This window comes from Harmonia axyridis, chromosome 2 (assembly GCF_914767665.1).
Source record: "Harmonia axyridis chromosome 2, icHarAxyr1.1, whole genome shotgun sequence".
Classification (NCBI taxonomy): domain Eukaryota; kingdom Metazoa; phylum Arthropoda; class Insecta; order Coleoptera; family Coccinellidae; genus Harmonia; species Harmonia axyridis.
Genome location: NC_059502.1, coordinates 33605317 through 33630354, shown reverse-complemented (window position 1 = coordinate 33630354; position 25038 = coordinate 33605317). Strand labels below are relative to the sequence as shown.

Here is a 25038-nt window from a genome sequence, read left to right as displayed (position 1 = left end):
TTGTTCATTAGGCCACAATAGTTGGCACGAAATCGTGGAGGAAAAACTACTCTTATCAATTAATCTTCAAATTAATTTAAATGAGATATGATAACTTCAAACTTAATAGATAATTCCTGTAGGTTTCATTTGTAGAGATTATTTTTGGAATATGTTTGGAGGGAATATTTTACTTACGTATTTTTTACTCTTCTGAGAAGAAAATATATCAATGCCGAAGTATGCAGTTCCAAATGAATATGTCTGAAAATAGGTGCGTGCTTCAAATGGAAGTTACGATGAAATATATTACGGATTCTTTCTTCATAAAAAAATTCAGTTGAATGATGAGAATTGACTTATTTGAACAGACTAGAAATTTCAAATTTGCAGGGTAGGTTCGGATCTCGAATACCCCTTCTAGCTCGTTCATGAGCAGAATCCGACTAGGGGTACTTTGAATATGGATGTTTGAAATATTGTTTTCCTTATAACCTTAAAACTATTTGTATCGATTTCTTGTTTATTGCATCATTTAAATCACACTATTCTATTTATTTCAGGAAAAATATATAAAAAGGTAATATTTTTTTAAAACATATACATCTGCGTTAAAATTTTGCATGGAGATGAACAATTAAGATTTCAAACTGTGTACAAAATTTTATGCTGATCGGATTAATAGACCCATGAAAAATCCAAGCCAGTCATGGGTGTAATCATCCGTAGAAATGGATCTGACTTAATTGAAGTTTAGTTTGCATACGTGAAATATCGTATCATCTGAACCCCCCATTTAGCTTAACCAACCAACAAAAATGACATAATGAATCCATCCCATAGATTGTATCTATATTCTGTTCTGTGGTATCCACTCGAAAGCTCTTGACGCCAGGTCAGCGCTTTTCTCAAATTTTTTTTGTATTTTTTTCAGAGATTATGTTTATATGGTTAACATTTCATTGCAAACTTAGGTAACGCACTCTTTGCACCCAATAGCAAAATAGTGAAACAGGAACCGAGAAAAAAAGAAACAGTCGAGAAATTTCCAATATATTAAACTTGTAAGAAAAGATCCAATGAATTTGAGAAAAACTTCAACTTTCATCTAAAAGAAAAATATAAAAATATTTCCGAAGCTATTTCGTGAGTTTATTGAATAACGAACAAACAAATATTCAACTCTAAAAATTAAAAATCACTATCGGCTTATTAGTCGTTGAACAAAGAATACCTATTCTCCTACAAGAACAACATTGCGCGGAGTTTTTATCTAGATAGGTGCAGATCACCATTGTTTACATATGAAGCTATCTGAAGGATTACTAGATTTCAAGTATGAATGGGCAAATGAACACATTCCTATTATTTTTCCGAAACTATCCTATCAGTTTCTAAACGTATTATAAACTATTCGTTTCTATACATATTCCAATCCGTTCTACCTACACAAAATATGCATATGTTTCAATAATGAGGTCACTTTTCCGACCTTCGTCCGATAAAACAAATAGGATGTGTATTCTGGTTCAGCTGCATTCATAAATAAATGGAATAGATAATGCTGAAAAGAATCGGAGATGTCCCCGTTACCCGAGCACAACAAACGCATTTGATTCAGTCCCTATTCTATTACTTTTCCTTCCTATATTTAGGGAACTCGAAAATGTTATGCTTCAAAAACATGCCTATAGAAACTACCCATAAATCCTACTCGTTCGACTTCCGATGAAGGAACGACGATCATGTTTATTAGAATGTTTAAGGGAGTCGTTTGCTTTCAAGGGCGTAGAAATAGGGGGTACTGTGGGTTATTACCCCCCAAGATTTCCGAATTACCAAATCGCGAATTTTCGCAAAGACGAAGAACGAACATTTTTCCATCAGATGAACCAATAATCATTTTACTTTTCTTCAAAATCCACACGGCAGTAAAAAATTGGACCCTTTTACGGTTTAAGAGTTTATTATCGCTTTCAAGATGAGTACTTTTATCGCACTACAGACACGTCTTTGTCCGAGGTTTATTATTTTCCTTTATCTCTCCGCTTTCTCGGCCTCTTATTACCCATCTGTTAACTTTGCATCCGTCATCGGTATACACTTACCCGTTGTTTTCGGTTTTTTGTATCATTCTCGTCACATAATATCAATAGTGTAGTCATCAAAGAACTGAGCTGATTAATTCGCATAGAAAAATCGTGTGGGATGTGTTGTACCATTTCGTGCTCCATTCAATTTGCAATTTATTTATTAAGACATCAGCTTTGAATTAACTATATCTACACGGTGTACCTAAATTGGAGGTACAAATGAAAATGATATATTTCTTGGATCATTTAAAAAAAAGTCCTATAACATGAGTCCCCAAACACTTTGTTTTTGAGATACAGGTGTTAAAGTTCAAGTTTTTCTACTCATAGAACCTTCCCTTCACAAGATAATTAATTTGAATTGACCATAGATATTCCAATTTTAGTTTTCATCATGTCATATGCTAATTTTGCATAGGGTGATATTTTTTATGGAAGGGTGCCTGATTCTTTCCGCTGGTAATTCAAAAAATGTAAAAAAAACTCAGGTCCAATACGACACTTTTTGGTTTGTTATAGTTTTATCGTATCTGCTATCAATTTTGAAAAAATTATTTCAATCAACTCTCTAGTATTCCTCAGAAAAATCCAAATTATTATGAAGATTCAGCTAGTAAGCTGTAATGAATGAATTACTTATAAGTTTTGGTACTTATTTACCCACTCTGCGGAGAAGATTAATAAAGAATTGATAAACTGATCATCGCTAAAAAGTACGACACACTAGAAACACCTCATATCTCGAAAACAAAGCGTTTGCGGGATTATATTCAGGGGACTTTTCATTTCTAAAACTATCCAAGGAATCTCTCATTTTCCTCCATAACTCTAATTTAGGAACATCCAGTATAAGGTAAGAACAACCGTATTGGTAATAAAAATTATTTCGAGTAATTTGGTTCTAACTTTGTTATCAATCTTTTTTATCACATTACAGATATGAGTAAACGTTTAAAAAAATTTTTTTCGATTACCCCCCCAAGAGAAAAAAGATCTACGCCCTTGTTTGCTTTACTACTGGAAATATTATTCCTGATTTCATTCACGAATTTACAGGACGAAAATATGCCTCGTCGCTTGGTTTTGTTTTTGATAGGGCGTGGGAAATCTTGGCATCTCGATTGCATCGTCTTTTGTTATGAGGATATATCGTGTTTCCAATAACAAACTTTGAAATGTCTCGTCGAATGAAATAACGAAAATGTTTTCAATTTGAATTTCAAGTAGAGAGAATATTTGAAACATTTCAAACTTAAAATGAAAGTCTAACCACAAGTCGAATACAATCTTGCCCAAAATGAAAGTATCTCTTGGATTCAAATTCAATAGTTTGGAATTAAATTTGGCTTGGTCATATTCGAATTTTTTTTTAATCCTTGATGTGTTGTAAATTAATTGTCTGTAGTTGGAAGTTGTCCATACATGTTGAACTTCATATTCTACAGATCGTAAAATAAGGTTATTTAATCATTATCAAAGTCAATCGCCTTTTTGAAACTACATTCTCAGGTATGTGACTCCGTATTCACGGGGAAATTTTTGTTCAATTATTACCTATTTGATTTATTTAAAGGAGTTCTAGAAAAAAATTGATACTATACCATTATAACAACGACTTCAACTGAATCTAACATCTATAAAATAAGGGATATGTTAGGTACCTGAAAATCGTCGTTTGAGTCTAAGGGAATTAACCCCTAAAAAATCTATATCTCTCTCACACACACATAAATACACCCATACCATTTCAAAAGATTGTAAGGGCATGAAACGTTTTAACATTTTGGCGTTAGACTGCTGCCAAAAGGTAAAGATCGTTGTAGATATGCTACAAAAAGTAAATTCTAACCCCAATGTCATCGAAAGAATTATGTGAATTATGACTACACCTTTTCGAAAGATCCAATTGTAATTCAGAAAGCGTATAATGTAATTGAGCAAAACAAAATAGATTGAAGAAGATCGAAACTGTTATTCAGAATTGGAAGTTGTTATTCAGAAAAGGGAATTTAAAATTCAGAAAAAGAACATTATATTCAGAAACGGTAATTTGTATTTCAGATTAACAATATCTACGTTCATCAGAAAAGAAAAAATTGATTTCAGAATATAAATTGAGATTTGCTAATTTGGAATTCAGAAATACGTAATTGTGATTTAGAATAGGTGACATGTACATGTTAGAATTAATAAAAATGAATAGCCATATAACTCACATTCGGTAGCTACTGTTTACATATTGCATTATCTGGTATTGAATTGATAACCACTGAAATACAATTCTCCCTTTCTGAAATATAATTTGTTGTTTTTGAAATTCAATTGAATATTATAAATTCCAATTTGGTTTTTCTGAATTCCAATTCCTAATCTCCTAATTTCCAATTAGTTTTACTGAAATTGAATCAACTATTCTGAAATTCAATTCTTCTTTTCTGAGTTATACTTTCTTATTCTGAAATACTTGTTCCGTTTATTAAAATTGACCAATAGAAAAGGTGTTAAGGTTCCGTGAATATAGTCGTTCAAAATTTTCCTGATACGTAATTACAACACTACAAATTTGATGGAGATGAAATTTTGCATTCAGAAATGAAATAATAATTTACGGTACCATGGCATATTTCATAATAATTGCGTTATCGAAACCAAAATTCAAGAAGAATATCGAAAAAAAAATCTCAAGAATTCAGGGTTCATGCCGAATTTCATTAGAAATCACCGTTTTGATGGAATAACCTACGAAATTAAATATAGAAGAGATGATTTTCGAATTTCTATTTTTGCGATTAGAACTAATGTTGATTCTTACCTAAGTATGCGTTTTGATTGTATTATTCATTCGCGGAACGATATTATTTTCGAAACACCCTATTTGATTTTGAAGTCGAAAGAATAAATTCATTGACTAATTTGCACTAGGTAGTTTTGTTATATAGAAAAATTATATATGGAACATTTTCGTTTAATGATCGCTGTCGATAGAATGAATGAAAAACATTATCACGATGTATTCTTTTTTCCAAGAACAATCTCGAAATAAGTCAGCAGGAAATGAACAAATTTCACGATTATTGAACGAGGGGTATGTTCATGTAAAGTTTGATGGGATAAAACCCAATAAGGAATGTTTTGAAGGTACTCGACCTCTTGTTCTGAGAACCCGAATCGTTATTCATAATGTTGGCTGTTTTATCTTCAATTCTGAGAATATCGAAACCTGTCTTCCGAGATAAGGACGTCAACATTACAAACTGCATGAAGCATCGATGAGTTTCAGGGGAATTTTCATTGTCGCAAGAGCCTTCTTTAGAAAAATGCAATAACTTTTTTTACCAAAGTAATTTTTTTTGAGTAGGTATATTTTTTGTAGCAATGTTGATGTCTGAATTTAGGCGTAGGTAGGACTTTTCAATACTAACGCCAATTATTAGACTGTAGTTTACTCAAATACAATAACTTGAATATTGTATATTTGCAATACGGTTTGTAACTTTTATAAACTATAGGCGGTATGAAAATCTAAATTGAAAATCTCAACTCCATCTAATCTATGGTACATAACGGAAATATTGGGCATAATTCTTCTTGAATTTTCTATGGTTTCGGTTACGTAATATCAACATGAAATTCTGCATTGAGCTTGAAATTGTCATTTTACATCTAAATGATGAATTTCATTTTAAGTGAATGAATAATTTCGAAATTAAGGGAAAAACATAATTTCTTACTTCCATATTCACGCAAACCCAAGTCGGATTTTGCTCATTTAGGAATCTAACTCCAGCATTCGGAACCCGAACCCATCCCGACAATTGCAAGTTTCTAGTATCTTTTGTTCGAGGCGGACAGAAGGACGTACATAATTGAGTTTGATCTGAGATAGGGAGTCGAACCTTATCGTTTGAGACACCTGATAACATTCTGTTCGGTAACGAACGTTCAAAAATTGGAGAAACATTATTCTCGACAAGTGATCTTTTGAAGTGTACCTATTTGTACTTTCAAAGTTCATAACACTGAAAATAGGTATAGGCTTTGAAAGTTTGCTTGTTGAGAATAGGGCGCCTAACCTGAAGTCCCGAGATTTGCTTCTACTAATATAATTTGGTATTCTAACAAAAAGTCTCTAGATGAATATTCACATTCCTGTAGTAAGTAGTGCTGAGAAGTTCACTTCCCCCATTAGTGGCATTTTTTGACAGTATGAGATAATAGCCAGTTTGGGTACCTTTATACAGAGAAATAAGAAAAGAATCTTTTGCGCTTGTTCAAATTCGTATTCATGTAGTTTTTTCACCAAATTTCGTATTTACCTTCAACCTGTTATTTCACAACTAAGTAGTAGATTTCCGCTCGATTGGATCTCTAATTTTTGACATTTCGGGAAAATAAATTTTCCTCCGTAATAATTAGAAATGATTGGATTTCACCTATCCATGAATTTGTCCTGTGTAATTTAGCTTTGAACCCGACTCAGGTAACCTTCAGAGTAATATGCTAGAATTCAACATGATGTAATTTAGCACTTTTTTGAAACAATTATTTCATGAAATGAAATAGCAAATAAAGATAATAAATGCACACTTTAAAACTTGGATTATTCTCCTTTAGATATATGTCCTTTATTATGTCGGAACAAATCATGGAAAAAAAATTCGCTCATTTCTGATGTAATGAGTCTTTTTATTGAAATTCAGAAAAAAAAATGACTAAGTTTCTTTGCCATGAACTTGAAACCGCATGAAAATTTATTCTTTCAACATATTTCTGTACTTTGACATTTCTTCGACTACTCCTGCAAATAACCAAAAAAAAAAAAATTTCAAGAAGCCGTTGATATTTTTTATATTATATAAGGATCTAATGATGCAGATAAAAGGAATACTAGCGTAAGAATGTTTATATTTCAATATTGTCGAAAAGTCTGTGTTGAATATAATATATCAAACTGATACATACATTCAGATCATTCCATATTATTCGAATTAAATTCATTAAGTAACTAGATAATTGTTGCAATCATTTAATCATATAAAATAACTTCTATTCTCTGTATACGTCTCGTTGAAATTTCTTAAATTGCATGTGCATTCTTGACGTCAGAAGCTTGTTAATTGGGAAGATCACTTAGAACGGCAATATTACCTCATCTTCACCTTGTAGATGTTTTATATTCAATAGCAGAGTAGTACCGTTTGCAGCAATAGAGATATCAGATTCTGTTTGATTCGCTAGAACAATGGAATATATAGTTTTAAATACTCAAAAATACTCGGACACACTTTAAATTTTCCATAAAGGTTCGTTATTTTCTTTATTCCGCTTGAATGAACAAGCGCAGAAAAGCTCAGAGTTCACGCCAGTGCTTTCAAATTATTTTTCAGGAAAGAGTTTTTCGAATTCGAGTTTTTTTCCTTCAAAATTTTTGTAGGTGTCCTCATTATGTAATTTGTTTGTGTCAAATATCGCAAGCATTTCTGAAAGACAGACTACAGAACATATTGAAAATTCCATGCAGAATTCGATGTTTTTTTACTCAAAATATTACAAAGGTTATTGTTTCGTTACAAAACCAGTAATTTTCGAATTCTGAGCCAGGTGACCTCAAACTATAATATTCGACTCAAATTCAATCCAGGTTTATAACTGAAAATGATGAATACTGAGACTTAAAAATTTCAAGTCATTCTGAATATTTCAAACAAAATAAATAAATATAAATAATCAGGATTTCAAACATTATCCATAAGAAGAAATAGTTTTCACATTCTTTACTGAATATTTCCAAGAATAGAATGTTGGAATGGAGTCCTCCTACACTTCACTAGGCATGAAAATTAAATTCCACCTTTTCGTTCAACGAACATACCAAGGAAGAAATTCGATATTATTTTTCACGATCATTTATAATTCCTCATGAATGACTATATGTCAGAAATACTTCATTCGAAAGAGGATCTGTTTGAGTACATCAGGAGCTTTTATTATCTATTTAAAAAATTTCTGATATCAAACGACGAGAGCTGATCGAGTAGAGCTAATCGAATATAAATTTTCCGATTTCCCTCAATTGTAAGACTAATTATTAATAGATTAGATCACCATATATAATCAATCAAGACGAGAGCAAATCAAATTCGGAACGATTTTTTTTCCATAATTTTTCGCATGTCATGATGGATTTTTGACATTATTTTTATTATTTATTTATTTAAATTAACGTGTCTCGACAGCTATGGTCATTGACACAAGATCACATTGAAAGTAGTCAATATTACATCAAAAAAAATGTAAATAATAGAGTACATTATTTTTGTATACTTGATTAATTTTTATTTCTATTAATTGTTTCGAATTCTGTGATATTTAATCGATTTGAAATGATTATATTTTTTCAATTTTCTCCATATCATGTTAAAATTTTGCCATTACTTTTTTTATCATGTTGAGATTTACATTAATATAGAATTGAGTGATCTACGTTAACTTATTACGGTGTGAGTAAATACATATTTTATATTGATATGATTTGTTCATTTCATTTGTGAATTAATACGGAGGACAAACTATACGATTATGTTAATTATCCCAAGTACGACCCTAGACGGAAAGTACCCTCCTATTTAAATGCGAACTTCTTCATATTCCTCCGTCTTATATTGTATACAATCCTTGTGCAATTTCCGAGCTATAGTTTAATATACTCGAAAGATTTCACTTACATAAAAACATTTCATTACTTATAGAACTTATATCACAACAAATCTATCAATGAACAAACACCAATATTGAGGCTCAATGTTATCATAAATTTGCAGAAGATCACATTTTGCATATTATAAGTTTAGACGAGGTACACCTGCTTATATAGGGTGTCCCAGGAGTAACACTCATCAAAAGTAGAGTAGGACTAGGATATTACGGATTGGCTACAAAAAAAAAATTATTTCTGCCTTTCCTCAGAAAGCTACAGGGTGAGTTTTCATATTCATGGAAAAAATGAAACCATCATCAGAACTAAATTATCGGCGCAATCTATTGAAACTTGGGATGCAATTAATTGATACATGGCGAGGTCGAGCCAGAGAGATTTTAATTATTTCAATACTCCAGGACCGGACTCATTATTACTCATTTAAAGTGTTCAGGTTAAAATTTAACTTTGTATTTAAAATCATGTACCTATATGATTTATGACGATAAGTCTTTTGTTTGTTTGCAATGATTGTACAGGATTAATAAATGCTATTATCATTATAGATCACATGAGAATCCAGCCCTCCAAGCCGTATTTTATCGTTAGCCGAACAACAAAAGAATGCAAGAATATACATATTTATTTTCATTGTGGAATAACAGAAACTATGCGAAAATGAAAATGACGTTTTTAGTAAATCATGAAATTTCTCTATGAAGAAATGAAAAAATCTTTCCATATGAATCGATGAATGCGTCAAAATGAAAACGAAATGATAGAATAGTTCTATTCAAGAGAAAGAAAATTCACATTTTTTATTCAATTCTATTTTAAATAGTCGATTTACATAGCCATCGTACAAAAAAATATTTCATTTAAGGTCTCTGGAAATAAATTACCCATAGATAATTAATCAATTCAATGAAACTTTCATTAAAAAAAAAAATCAAAGCGCCAACATACTATATCACTGAAAATTGCTGTGGTTGTATAATAAAAAATATAAATATAACCTAGAAATTTATTTCAATTTTGAATTCTGCAAATCAAAACATTACATTTCAATTTTCTACAGCCGCCTGGGATGTCAATAATTCTTGAACGGACTATATGAAAGAAGTATTGAAGTATTCGATGAAAAGCATCTTTGGTTCAATCTGAAACTGTAATATTCACCCTCTATATTTACAAACTGAAACTTGAATTTTAAATATGAAGTTGATCAGTTGAGATGCCAACAAGATGATCCACTTCCTGGATCTCTGAATTTCGGAGTTGATTATGTATGTATGATAGGTTTTCCACCTTTACATTTTCAATGACAAAGTAAACACTTTCAAAGTAACTGCAAGATGGAATATGCTTCCTCTCGATACAGATAATTAGATCACCTGATATCACTGATATAAAGTCGAGATCTAAGGCCAGGTGTTTTGAAATTCCACTCCAATTTATCATTCGTTCAGACGAGGACTTCAACTATTGAGGTTTGTCAGACCATTTCTGGACTCTTCTGTTCAACGTTTATTTCAGCATTATACAGGGTGTTTCATTGGTAAACGGAAAAACATGAAGAGTGAATATTGGACACAGAGGTGATTCTAGATATACACATTTATTGGGTCTGACTGCCTTGGTTACTGAGATACAAGGTGATTAATGAATTTTGCCCATTTCTTTCGGAGGTCATATCAATCCAAATCCAGAAATTCGAAATTAGACTGGTGCAAATGTTTCGGTGAAGATACGTACTATGCTACCGAGATATGGTAAATGATTTTTGGTCGGATTTGGAAGTCGACGTCGTTAATTTTGAACAAGACGGCGCTACGTGCCAAAAAAGTAACGAAACAAGCGCAATTTTGAAATGAAAGTTTTCTGCCATGTTATTTCTCGAAAAAGTGATCATTGGCCACCGAGATTTTGTGATTTAACACCTTTAGACTTTTTTCTTGGGGCCTCGTGAAGGATGAGGTCCATGAGAATGCTCCACAATCGATACAAGACATTCAAAAAGGAGTTCATGAAGTTACTGAGGGCATACAGCCCTAAATGTGCGAATTGTTCATAGAAAATTTCATGAGAAGGATATGGTGCTGCAACCGTAACCGTGGCGATCCTTACACTCATACTATTTCCATCGTTAATGACAAACAATCCTCTTCACAATGGAATAAGCGTCCATTGATTTATCTCAAAAAAATATTAATTTTTTTCATTATCGAAAAAATGAAACTTCTAATTGAAAAACCATGTATGGAAGAAAAGGGTTACACATAATTACACAAACCAACTTTTACTTTAGTCAAGTTTATAACAAATTCGCTTGCGATAGCTCGAATTAGATGAAGAGACTATAAAAAACCGTTTTGTGCAAATCACACAAGTGCTTTTACACTTTTTCCATTCCACTACAACAACAAAAACAAACAACTTAAGAGGTGCGGCATCACATCAATATTTTAAAACATTTGTTAATCGATGGTATCGTATTGGTGAATATCAACATGGTGAAATTCCAATATAACTAGAATAGATACGTGTGGTTTTCAACTCTATTGAGTTTCGATATATTACTCATGGAAAAGGAATTCCGTATAAATATGTAGTAGGCGATAAAAACAGACGAAAATGTGTTCTTATTGTTCAATCTGCAGAAGTAGGAAATTGAGAACTTCTAGGTAGGTATTCATAGATTCCTCCAAAAACTCTATGGAAGTACCCCATATACATAATTTTCAAAATTTGTGATGTTTTCAGATCCTATCAAATCTTGGAAATAAGTATTATCGTATAAATTATCCATTTTATATACCTATCTGTCATACCGGATATTCAAGCGAAATTGGTGATATAGTTGCTGATGAATTGGTAATATGATTAATGTTATAACAGTGTTCAATTGGCCACTGCCCGCACTAAGTAAAATAAATATTTACTGAATAATCATCTTGTACAACAATAAACATGAGGTGAATTAATGAGATAATTTATATCATCGGTCAATTAATCTGAATTTTACATTTGCTTTCACGTTTGAATAACCATTTATGTTAATTTACATTTCGGAAATGCCTAGAATTATACAAAATTTCAAGAAACCATATAGAAAAATTGTGCACTTCTATTCATAAAATAATTTCTCACAACCCACAATTCATATATTGGTACCTAAAGGCACTTGAAGCCAACCTTCAAAAACATTACATTTGCAAATTATTCGAAAACAGTCAACTTTATCATTTTTTAATATGCGAAAAGAGCTTCGGGATTTAAGATGAATGTTTATGTTGAATCACCCATAAAAATGATGAGTGAGTTAGATCCCTAAGGGCCAGCTTTTTAACATGCGAATCAATTACTATACAGTGAAGTTTTATCTACGAATAAAATCTGTGCCGTGAGTAGGAGTAAGTTTATTTATACGCATGTGAAAAAACCGGCCCTTAACGAAATACAAGAATTTCGATAATTTCCTAATATTTTCCATAGGGAAAACGCTCAAGACAGCAAATTCCCATCAATATTTGGTATATAATTCATTCGAAATACGAATCGGAACCCTCTCAGTTATCTTGTATTAGGTACTGCTGATATTCAAAAACTTTCTTATTAAATTATTTTGAGAATTAATAAGTATTTCACTGAAAAATTTGCATATACTTCGATTATTATTATGTTAAACATTTTATTACCTAACTCAGTCTTGAAAAATGGAAAAGAACTTAGAGCTTAGAGAGTATTTCAAATCCGCAACTCACTATGTCATATGATTTGAAACGAACTATCATAATAGTATTGCAACTTAAGGCTAAGACTCGAAAGTTCATGACACTTTTATCACTACAAAGTAAATAATCAGAGCTAAGTATTAAATAGGTACATGTCCATTTACTGCAGCTTATCAACAATCCATTCCCACTGTGATTTCCTGCCTATTTCTCGAATATTACAAAAAAATCTTCAAACGAAATACGGACTGATATGAATACATCATTTTCAACTACTGAACTCTTGAATCCTTGAGCTGCTGATTTTATGTCAGCCTTTTCCATATTTTGTAGGGATTCACGGCTTGGCTTGACATTCAAGCTACTTGACTCAAGCTCAAGCCAAGTAGCTTGAGTTGGTATTGAAATCAACTCAAGTTCAAGTCAAGTAGTAGTTTTTCAATGTTGAGTCATGTTACTTAATAAATAACTACTTGACTTAACATTGAAAAACTACTACTTGACTTGAACATGAGTCAAGTAGCTTGAATATCAAGCCGAGCCGTGAATCCTCAACATTTTGAAATAAAATCAATAGGTATGTTCATTATAAATTTTGTAATATGTATAAAAAATCAGCTTCGAAATTATCGAGAAATTATATATGCGAACGATTTCCAATAACACCTCAATCACCTGTCTTCAATCTTTTGCAATCATATCTTTCGATATCTGCATCTGCAAATTATTGTCACACTTAGAGAATGGACCTAATTGCATTTCATTCATATTTTACGTAGGTAACATAGACACCAGATGGATAGAATATTCATTATTTATTGAGAAAACCGAGTTATATAATAGGTTGTGAATTGATTAAAAGGTGATAACGAATAGGACCTATGTGTTCTGTGACGCAATTTATAGTAAAATATGGGTTAACAAGCACTTACCCCTTGAAAACTGTACAGAAAAATCTAATAAAGTTTGGCATTTAGAATTCAGTTCACCTTCTGCACTAGCCGATTCCTGCACTGATAGGTATTTAGCTAGTTTCTTTTATATTCATATGTGAGGTAAAATCTGATTAATGAGGGAAACTTCTAAATCGTGGTAAAATACGGTTGAAATATGTAAAATCCAAAGGTAAAAACATAATTCAAATTATTCTCTTTTCTTTCTTCCAGACTGACTCATTACAATTGCATAATGTTTTTGTGGAACTTAAGCCCGAAATTATTTGTTAATAAAAATCATAGATTCGTAAGTTTAGACGGTATTACCTACTGTGAAATGAAATGGTCATAACCATAACAAATGGGTAAAAAAATAGAGATCAAATTTGAGAATGGTATGGAATCATTTTCAGCCTTCGGTATTCTCGAGCTGTACCATATAGCAATTGAAAAATTGCTTTATTCTTTAGAATACTGAATTGAAAATTCCTCATTCTAGATGGAGGATCGAACAACTGCTCGCATGAAATTTGTACAGAAATCTGTTGCATTGCTATATCTCGAAATGATGACTCATGTGCTTCAAAGATCTAAAGATCAAATAAAAAAATTTACATATACAAAAAAAAATAAAAAGTATGATGACATCGATTGTGGATATCATTTCTGCTAGTCTCAAAAATTTTGATTTTCCAAATTTTTGTTTGTATTTTGTCATAAATCGTTCAAGAGAGAAAAACGACAACCTTGGCTTAAGCTATTTGAATACATAGCTGAAGTTTAGAATGTTATGGTACTACCAGTTTTTCATAAATGTTGAATTATCTACGCGAAACAATATACCTAGTATAGCATGTGTTAAATTTGTTGTGGTTCCACTTCTTAGAATTTTTAAACTCAGATCCTTATAAAGAAGTGCGTCCTTAAACTTAAACGAAAATCTCCAAATGAATCTCAAGGCAAAATTTTACTTTTACAAAGCTTCAGATGTCGTGTACAAATGAGTATTTACAAGAATCCGTAATGCTAATTTAAAACTAAAAATTAAAAAAACGTGAGTCATTTGAACCATAGAAAATGGTCATAACCATAACAAATGGGTATAAAAATAGAGTTCAAATTTGAGAATTGTATGGAATAATTTTCAAAATTGATTTCTACATTTTCAGCCTTCGGTATTCTCGAGCTGTACGATATAGCAATTGAAAAATTGCTTTTCGGGGAAAAACTTGCTTTATTCTTGAGAATACTAAATTGAAAATGCCTCATTCTAGATGGAGGATCGAACAACTTTTCGCATGAAATTTGTACAAAAATCTGATGCATTGCTATAGCTCGAAATGATGACTCATGTGCTTCAAAGGTTAATCTGAAGATCAAATGAAAAAATTCCCATACACATAAATAAAAATCAAAAGTATGATGTCATCGAATATGTATATCATTTCAATTTTCCAAATTTTTGTTTGTGATTTGTCATAAATCGTTCAAGAGGGAAAAAACGACAACCTTGGCTTAAGCTATTTGAATACATAGCTGAAGTTTAGAATGTTATGGTACTACCAGTTTTCCATAAATGTTGAATTATCTACGCGAAACAATATAGTATAGCATGTGTCAAATTTGTTGTGGTTCCACTTCTTCGAGTTTTCAAACTCAGATCCTTATAAAGAAGTGCGTCCTTAAACTTAAACGAAAATCTCCAAATGAATCTCAAGGCAAACTTTTACCTTCACAAAGCTTCAGATAATAATAATAATAATAATAATAGTTTATTGTGACATAAACATAAATCGCAGAGGCTGAAGCCTGTACGCGATATACAATTAACATATGAACAATATTACAATAGCCACATTTGAAATAAATCTAATTCTGAACAAAAACTGAATAAACAATGGAATTGATCAAAATGAGGATAACTTGAAGTGTCGAGAACTCAGTGATGACTCTTTAGTGTTGTAACCTTGGTGACATGCAGTTGAGGATTACCGGTGCATCATCTAGAGGCCGATCTAAGGTAGGCAGGAATCCTTGGATATGAGGTTTCATCCATGATTCAACCATTGATTATGGATTGAATATATTTTCTTCCTTTTTCAAAAATCCATTTCTTTATCATAATTTGTTGCTTCTTATTGTGTCTTATGTCTTTCAGGTTCTTCGGGATCATACTATAAATGCGTGGAGCCAGGTATGTGAAGCATCTTTGTCCAATTCGCTTTTCTGCTCTAGGAATCACGTGAATTATCTTACTTCTTGTTTCATAACTGCAATCGGTTTGTCTTAATGTGAGTTGTATTCTTCTAGAACAGATGGCCGTTAATATCTGGGATACAAATAACTGTTGAGGATTCATTGCCCGCGATAAGAAGTATAATTCGTCTGAAGGAAACAAATGGGGCTTTCCGTAGATTACACGGAGCAACCATTTCTGGACCACTTCTACTCTTTTTATATGACATTCGTACGCTCCACCCCAGGCAATAATTCCATACTTTATCAGCGATTGGCATAGAGCATTATATATCTGCATTAGCCTTTCTATTTCCAAATACTTTTTAAGGTATCTAAACTTTGATAGAAGGCATCTAAGTTTTCTTACCAAATTGTCTATATGTAAGTTCCATTTTAGATGTCTATCGATGGTAATGCCGAGATACTTGATGGAGTCAGTTTCGGGTATAATTGTGCAATCGTTGACTTTCAGAGGACCCAAGTTCGGAAGACCTGACTCATAGGAAGTAAACGGTAAGTACTTTGTTTTTTTTACGTTCATTGTTAATTCATTCATCTCAAACCACCGTTTTATTTTGAAAAGGTCTTTTTCAGACTCAGATTTCAGTTCTTGCCAAGAATTTCCCTCGTACAATATGGCAGTGTCATCCGCAAAACTGATAACCTCACCTTTCTTCTCCATTTGTAATAAACCATTCATATAAACTAAGAACAATATTGGTCCCATCACTGTTCCTTGGGGTACTCCACATTCGATGTTCCTCACCTTACTAGAATAATCCTTTATTTTTACAAATTGGACTCTATCAGTTAAATAGCTTTTCAATAATTCATATGATTTACCCCGGAAGCCGTTTCGGTAGAGTTTATCTAAAAGTTTTTTGTGTGAAACAGTATCGAAGGCTTTTTCAAGGTCTACAAAGACACACAGACCAGTTTTTCTACCATCTAACCAACCGTATATCCTCGCTATCATTCTCCTAATCGCATCTTCAGTCGATTTACCTTCTCTGAAACCGTACTGGTGTTCAGATATAATTTTATTTTTTTCTAGGAACTTGACAATTCTGATCTTCAATAATTTCTCTACAATTTTGGCTACATTCGATATAAGACATATCGGTCTATAATTTGTCATCTTGTCCTTTTCTCCTGATTTAAAAATTGGTTTGATAACCCCTACTTTGAAAATTCTAGGAAACTTAGCTGACTCGAAACACATATTCGTCATTAATACAAGGGGTTCAACTATTTCTTCTTGAATATTTTTCAGCAGTTCTGATCTAATTCCATCAACGCCAGGAGATCCTCCGTTTTTTTGTTTTTGTATCACTTCTTTCACTTCATTTGAACTTGTTGGGAATAGAAAAAATGTTTCATTATAAAAAATTTCACCCTCTTTCTTTTCTAAACTATAAGGTATTTTATCTGCTAGCTTCTTACCTACTTCGTTGTAATATCTTCCGAATTCCTCTACAATTTGTTCCGTGTTTGTTACTTCCTGTCCTTCATTATTAATGATAGATTTTATTTCTGTTTCAGGTTTGGATCTACCGCAGAGGTTATCCACGTAAGACCAAAGTGATTTTGTTGCTGAAGTATATTTCGTGACAAAGGTGTTCATGTAATCTCTTTTAGCATTCCTGATCAACTTGTGTAAAATATTTCTGTATCTTGTATATTGTTGTTTCAACTCAGTATTGTATGGATATTTCATCATTTCCTTGTATAAATAGTTTTTTCTGTTTATGGCTTTTAGTAATCCCTGAGTGATCCAGTTGCTTCTCCCAGATTTCCTATGGCTCAACTCAATTTTTGTTGTATGTTTCTGTGTGTAATGTTTTAATAAATCAATAAACAATTCTGCGAATGAGTCTACATCTTTATTTTTTATCAATTCGTGCCAATCAATTTCCTTTAAATCATTTTTTAATTTCTGATAATCAATATAAGTTTTATATTTAATAATTTTTTCGGGAGGTTTTTCTTTCAGGTTGAGGCATAAACTAATTGCATAATGATCAGTGATGTCCGTACGAATAATAAACGATCTATTCTGATTTACAACAGATTGGCGATATCTCAGAAATATATGGTCAAGGCAACTACCACTAGAAGGCCTAGTTACATTATTTATATAGGATTTATATCCAAAAAAACTAAAGACATTCATGTATTCATCAACTATTTCATTATTCGTTAAAAGATCAATGTTAATATCTCCTACAATTAAATGATAATCCCACGTACTATTATTACTTGTTGTTGTTCCAATGTATTCAGCTAAGTCTCTATTGAACTTTTTTGGACATCCTTTTGGAGAACGATAGATTCCTGTTATTTTAAGTTTTTTCATTTCGAATACAAGGTCTAGTTCCACCGCTTTAATTTCTCCTATACTTATTATCTTTCCGTTAAACATCAAATCGTTCCTGATATATATCACAACCCCGTCATTTTTGTTGAAAGTTCCATAATTATACATGTATGTGTATCCTTCGATTTTATAAAGATCCACGTTATCTATCATAAATGTTTCCGTTAAAACAATCACATGAAAATCATCTGTATATGTTCTCAACATTAATTTGAACTCGTCAAAATTCCTGTCGATACTTCTGATATTATTGTGAATGATTTTAAATTTTGATTCTATGTTATAATGTTTGAGATCCCCAACATAATCTATATATTCTGCTTTATGTGTTTCCCCCTCAAAATCCCTCAAGAATTGATCCATGTATATACAATTAAAACTTAAAATAGATGAATAAAGAGTAGTTTACCTTAGCTCTTCTAACCTCCCTTCTTTCCTTTCTTTCCACTGTTATCAGCTTTTTGTTCTTTCTTGACAACTCCACTACCTGATGACTGCTTTGGTTCTGTTGTTACCAGTTTTTGCTCTCTCCTGTCGTGTATAAATGAGTATTTACAAGAATCCGTAATGCTAATTTGAAACTAAAAATTAATGCGAACTTACAATTCACAATCGACACGACTAACTTCGAATAAAACGATTCGAAGCGACAAAAAAACACACAATACGAATTATCGAGGCACGTGAGTCATTTGACCCATAGATACAATCAGTTATCGAACTTGACGTTCCGATCGTACAAAACGCACTGAAATTACCTTCGCCCGTGACAAAAACCCGAATGCTTCTCAAAATATCAGCCGTAAACGCACCGGTTACCGGCATACGGACCGACTGACTTGTTTTGTTCCGTTTCCACAATACCGTAAGGATGCAGCGTGGGGCAACCTGTAGCGTTCAATGCGAAAATTTTCTCCTTGGTCCTTGACGCCCTGCGCTCTCGTCAGCTTTCCCTCTCTCTATCTGGATGACTCACAAGGAGGAAAGAAACGTTGAGACACGCGGTAGACGAGAAGAAGACCGAAACGACTGATCCGATAATCCGAAGAATTATCAGGACCGTGCGATTTGTAAACAGTGATTGAGAGCAACGCGACACTGGCTGAGCTTGATAAGTATGGAGACAGCTTCGAGCCGGAACAAACACATTTTATTTTCATTTTCAGTCACTATCGGAATCGTTCGAAAACTAAATGTTTATTTCGCTTTCAAGAATTGAAGAATTTGGCCATCCGAGCTCACCTGTAGGTAAATAACAACACTCCGGTTTACCGAATTTATCTGGCAGCGTGAACCTTGCTACCAGCTACCAAACTACCTTGGAACTTGTACTGTGAGCTAGGTCGCAATGTCAAAGAAATCTAGTAAAACATATGTAAAAAGAATGAGCCTGAAAGGTTTGACAATAACTCACACCACGGGATATAGCCGGCGACGAATAGTTCCTAGTTCTTAGAAAACTAAATCTTACTCATATTCATCCAATGAGATATACCTAATTGATAAAGAAACTGAAACACCCAGAAGGAGCTGTTTAAATTTTTTTGTTAAAACAAAGATAGTATAGCAAGGAGTAAATGATTCAAATTTAGAGAAAAAAACGAAGGGTTCACAATTTTTTAATAAATTTATTAATAATGTGTTTGTTCACCGCGATTATCTATACACTCCCCAACACGTCTCGGCATTGATGCAATAAGATGGTATATTTCTTCTTGAGGGATATTATTCCAAGCTACCTGTATTTCATGTCTCTGAGCCGCCAAAGTCCGTGAGGATTAGGGTAAATTTCCAAACCTTCTACCCATGATGTTCCAAACATGCTCTATAGGCGAAAGATCGGGGGATCTGGGCGGCCATAGCAAAAGAATCAAATGGATCGCTTCGAAAAAGTTCAAACTAACTCTGGCAACATGAGGTCGGGCCTTATCTTGCTGAAATATTGAATTCTCGATCCGGTAAAGGTACGGAAGAACATATGGCTCAACTATTTCTTGAAGGTAACGCAATGCTGTCATGTTATCTCGAATAAAGACAAAAGGTGACTTACTTGCATGTGCAATAGTACCCCATACCATAACGCCTACGGTCCGGTGGATATGACGCTCAACATTAAAGTGAGGTTCACGTCTATCTCCCCGATGTGGTCTAACCCTTCTTCGGCCATCATGTGCACCCAAGGAGAATCGAGATTCATCAGAAAAGACGATCTGATGCCATTTAACATTCCAATTTTGGCGTTCTCTGCACCACTGTAATCGTTGCCAGCGATGCTCAACCGTCAAAGGTAACACAAAATGGGGTCGATAATGCTGCAGTACAAAATACCTTATCCGGCGGTAAACTCATCAGCTAGTGATCGAGTTGTCGCAAATCGGTCTTTAATGGCCTTAGACGTCGATCTTGAACTTCATTTGTGCTCCTTCGACGTCCGGTGCCTACTTTTCTTCGATTTTGAGCATTATCAAAACACGCTTGACAACATCTCATAACAGTAGTTGGATTTCTATGCGTACGGTTAACGATTTCTCGAAATGACAACCCCGCCTCCCGTAGACCACTTTCAAATTCACTTAGCTGGCGATACATTCTGCGTACACGTGCTCTAGGCATTTTAACATCAACTAAACATCGACTTTGGATCTCCTCGAACAGCTGGTTTGTTGTAAAATTTAAAAAACTTGCAAAAAACGACTACAATATTCAAGTAACAAAAATTGTTTACATGAAAAAACCTTCACGATTTTTTTCTCCAAATTCAATCTGGAGGATCAAGCGCTTAATTTGAATATTTCCCTCCTGTCAAAAATTCTATGTATCTGGAGAACAATTATCGAAAATTACAGCGATAATTGCATTGTAGGAAGCGAAACTGCACTGCGATAATTGTTCTGTTCATAGATGCATAGTTTCTATGCATCTTACACAGTTCGAATCTATGGCAATTCCATTCTACATCAGTTTGACAAGTGATGTAACAGTTTATTCGGGAAATATTCCCCCGAATTACACTCGTGCATCAAAATGACCGGATAATTTCGCATTCCAGCGTGTTTTCCTTGAAAAACTGCATTCGGTCATTTTCATTTTTGGAGAAAGAGCCCTCCACCTTCGGTGTCGGGCTCTTTCTCCAAAAATGAAAATGAACTCATGCAGTTTTTATGACAACACGCTGTCATGCGAAATTATCGGTAATTTTGATGCACTTGTGCAATTACTTACGAGAACATATTTGAAATTTTCAATATAGGTTCAGATTTTGAATGATGCGGTTGGGTTCTTTCATGGGAAAAATGGAGGGGTTCCGCAAATATGGCCATTCGAAATGTTGTTTTCATGCTTTGTTCAAAACATGTCAGCATGAACTTGAAATCAAGTCAAGTTCAAGCTACTTGAGCTTGAGCCAAGTGGCTTGAATATCAAGCCAAGCCGTGAATCCATAATTGGATAAAAAATTAACAAAGATTTGTAACTAAAAATGTCATTCTGAATATTCCGATCAATCATCAGGTTTTGAAATATGTATTATCCATAGGAGAAGAAATAGTTTTCACATTCTTTACTGAACATTGCCAAGAATAGAATGTATGAATGGATTCCTCCTGCAGTTCACTAGGCATGAAAATGTTCTTCATTCTTTACAAATGACTGAATGTCAGATGTAGCTCATTTAAAAGAGTGACTGTTTGGTTAAATGAGTAGTTACAAAAACAACATGAGAGCTAAGTGAGTAGTATCCAAGTATTAAGTATCCAAGAGTCACCCTATCTAGAACAGATAGGGTGAAACGAACAGACAGACAGAACGTCTGTCTGTTCGTCTCGAACGGAAAAACCTAGAAACTTGAAATTTTCGGGTAACGTTCGGATTCCAAATGCCGTAGTTCGATTGTGGTAAAATCAGAAATGTTACTGTTGGAAATGTGTTTCATCGTCGTTCGGTTTTAGGCTACGCAAATTATTGTGGAAGGTTTCATACTCAGACAGTTAAAAGAAACCTTTCTACACCTGATCAATGATATTGACCGTATATGGTGTGCTTTAGAACGCAATCCAATCCATCCGGTCTTATATACAGGGTGTTTCCTAAATAAGGTACAAAGCTTCAGAGAGATGTTCTTTGGTTGTTTAAAAAAAGTTCAATGAATACATATTATCCGAAGTTGCTTCGTTCCTTTAAAATCAAGAATAAAAGGTGTTTATAAAATATGATGAATATCATTAAACCGATTTGATACGGTTATTTGAAATAAAGAAGCACCTTTTGAGACCCAACTAGATTGAATTCAAGTACAATGCCGTATCAGTGGGCATCACATCCAACAAAGAAAAAAAGTACGACACTGATTTTTTGTATTTTTATGATGATTAATTAACAAGCTCTCTACTTATTTTTCCTATTAAGAGGGGTCAGTACCGTTTCAGGGTTCAGTTCGAAAATTAATACGCTTCATTTTACACTAGTAACCATAGATTTTCACTCTCAATTATTTTAATGAGTTCGTCATTGTGAAAGTCCTTATTCATTATTTTTTTGGAATGGACAAAAAATAAGATGCATTTTCTATTCATGAATGAATATATGCATGATTTAACTTTCTAAAGAAACATTTATTTCTCTATGAATTTTCACATCAAAATGTTATACAAAAAATCGTGTCAAAGGTTGAAAAAACGGTTATTCCAAAATCAAAAATTAAGACGTAAAAACGTATTTCAAATTCTGGTATGTGGTAGAAAATGACAATAAATCAGAGTAACGTTTGAGATCGATTCACTCATTCTGAATAGTGGTGTGGGTATCTCAAAAACGCTGAGGACAGAGGAGTAGTTAAACTTTGGGAGATCACGAAAATAGCACGTGATAAAAACCCCTCTTAATTATTTAAATATGTGGAATCAATAGAAATTTGCAGAAATTCCAAACTGAGGATGACATTTTAAAAAAGACCTCTATTTTCTGTTATCTTGGTACAAGCATTGTTTGAACTTTATCTGCTATACAACTAGAACAGTCATTCTTACGGGAAGTCCTTATCGTTTATTATACGTGGCTGAATAGAAACACAACTATATTTATAACAAAGTAGAGAAGAACGTTGCGTGGTAATTTGCGTGAAAATTACTTCTCATGCACTCATTGCACAGTGCATTTGAGGTGATTTCGACCTGTCGAAATACAATGGCACATAATACACTACTTGGCAATTCAAGTTAAATTGGGTAGCTATCCAAGATACTTGGTATGTGCAGAAACACCTCGCGCAAACGGTTCGTACGATTTCCAAAAATTTTGGTTCGAGAGTGTTGTTTTATATGACCGATCTTCTGGTAGTATTTACATAATTGTACATTTTTCACACTTTCCTGGAAATATGTCAAATTCAAGGGTTTTGGTAAAAACCAAATTCATTTAAGTAACAGAATATTCAACCATATTCATATTGAGAAAGCCATTAAAAATGGAGTGGAGAAAAAACAGCTTAGATACATCAAACATGCAGTAAATTGAATACAACAAAGAACAACCCCTATTATTGTACCAATCCCCCTATCCGTAAACAAAGATTGTTCTCACTCATGTCAGTAATTTGTTTATTTATTTTATTTGGAATAAAACTGGCATTGACACACATACACTAACAAAAATTATAGAGGAAATCTGGAAACATCTGGGCGCCCAGGAGTAACTCTTACCAGAGGTAGAGTAGGCCTCGGTGAGAACGGATTGACTGCAAAGAATTAATTCCTGCCTTTCCTGAGAAAGCTACAGGGTGGGTTTGCATATTCATGGAAATACTGAATCATCAGAATCAAACTTATCGGCAGAATTTATTGAAACTTGGGATGTTATTGACACATGCTGAGGTCGAGTCAGATAGATATTAATCATTTCAATATTCCAGGACCGGACTCATAATTTCCCATATAAATTATTCAGCTTGAAAATATCAAATTTGACAAGAAGCGCGCGGAAATGAAAACAAATCAGTTATACGATATTTCAGTCAACTCGCGAGTTTCTCCACAAAGAACGCACTTCGTATGTCCCATAGTGAATCAACGTTTCATATTAACACAAAATATATTGAAATAAATAATAATAATAAATGAGTTTATTCAAATATTCAAATACAATAAGTATAATTTCAAATCGAACAGTTCTTCCCACCATTATTCCACAATCAAATTTGTCTAATTGGTCTCATTTAGGAATTCTTTTTTTTTTGTCATAAAGGGAATTTTATTCATAATCAGGATTTTTTTTTCTTTCATAATCGGGAATTTGACTCATCCTGTGAATTTTATTTCATGATTTCATCTTTTAAAAATACAACCAACTCAACTTATGAGGAGTTGATTAGACTGTGTATAAATGTTCTATCTTCTCTTATTAACCAGTTTTTCATTTCTCTCTTGAACTTTTTCAAATTTCTTATTTCTCTTATATTTATTGGTATTTTCGTGTACAGTCTTGAGGCTGCACTTCTGAATAACATCTAGGCCTTTTTAATAACAATCCAACACACCACCCCATCCAATAATGCTATATGAGAGTTGCGATTGTACCAATGCGTCGTAACTTATTTGAAGATGTTTCAAAGATTTCATGTTCTTTCTTATTAATCGCAATCTATAGGCAATACCTCTCAGTTTTTTAATCAGGTTAGATGTATGTTCATCCCATTTTAAATGTTGGTCTACGAAAACACCAAGATATTTGTTGAACATGACTTTGGAATATTCAACTGGTCGTCCACTCGAAATATCCCCAATTCTGGAAGTCCACTTTTATTGGATGAGAAAGTCAATTATGTAGTTTATTGTTGATTCAAGGTAAGTTCATTTAATTGAAACCATTTTTTTTTAATTTTCAAATCTTGTATAACCTTTTGTTTTAGGTCTTCCCAGGATGCATCCTTGTACATAATCAACATATCATCAGCATAACTAACGATTTCACCACAGCCTTTCAAATCAAATAT

The 25038-nt window shown here is 33.0% G+C and overlaps 1 protein-coding gene across 5 annotated transcripts in view; it reads right to left on the bottom strand.

Annotated features, from left to right (window-relative positions):
- LOC123671970 (supervillin-like) overlaps window positions 1–25038 on the bottom strand; it is a 220884-nt gene that overhangs the window by 88111 nt on the left and 107735 nt on the right. For 2 of the 5 annotated variants that reach the window (XM_045605892.1, XM_045605896.1), the window contains exon 1: window positions 18657–18951. The exons of 2 other annotated variants lie outside the window; for them this stretch is intronic. The gene's annotated coding sequence lies outside the window, so the exon portion shown is untranslated. Of the gene's footprint in view, window positions 1–18656; window positions 18952–25038 lie in introns of those variants that run through there. One more of the 5 variants, XM_045605894.1, reaches the window with a different exon arrangement.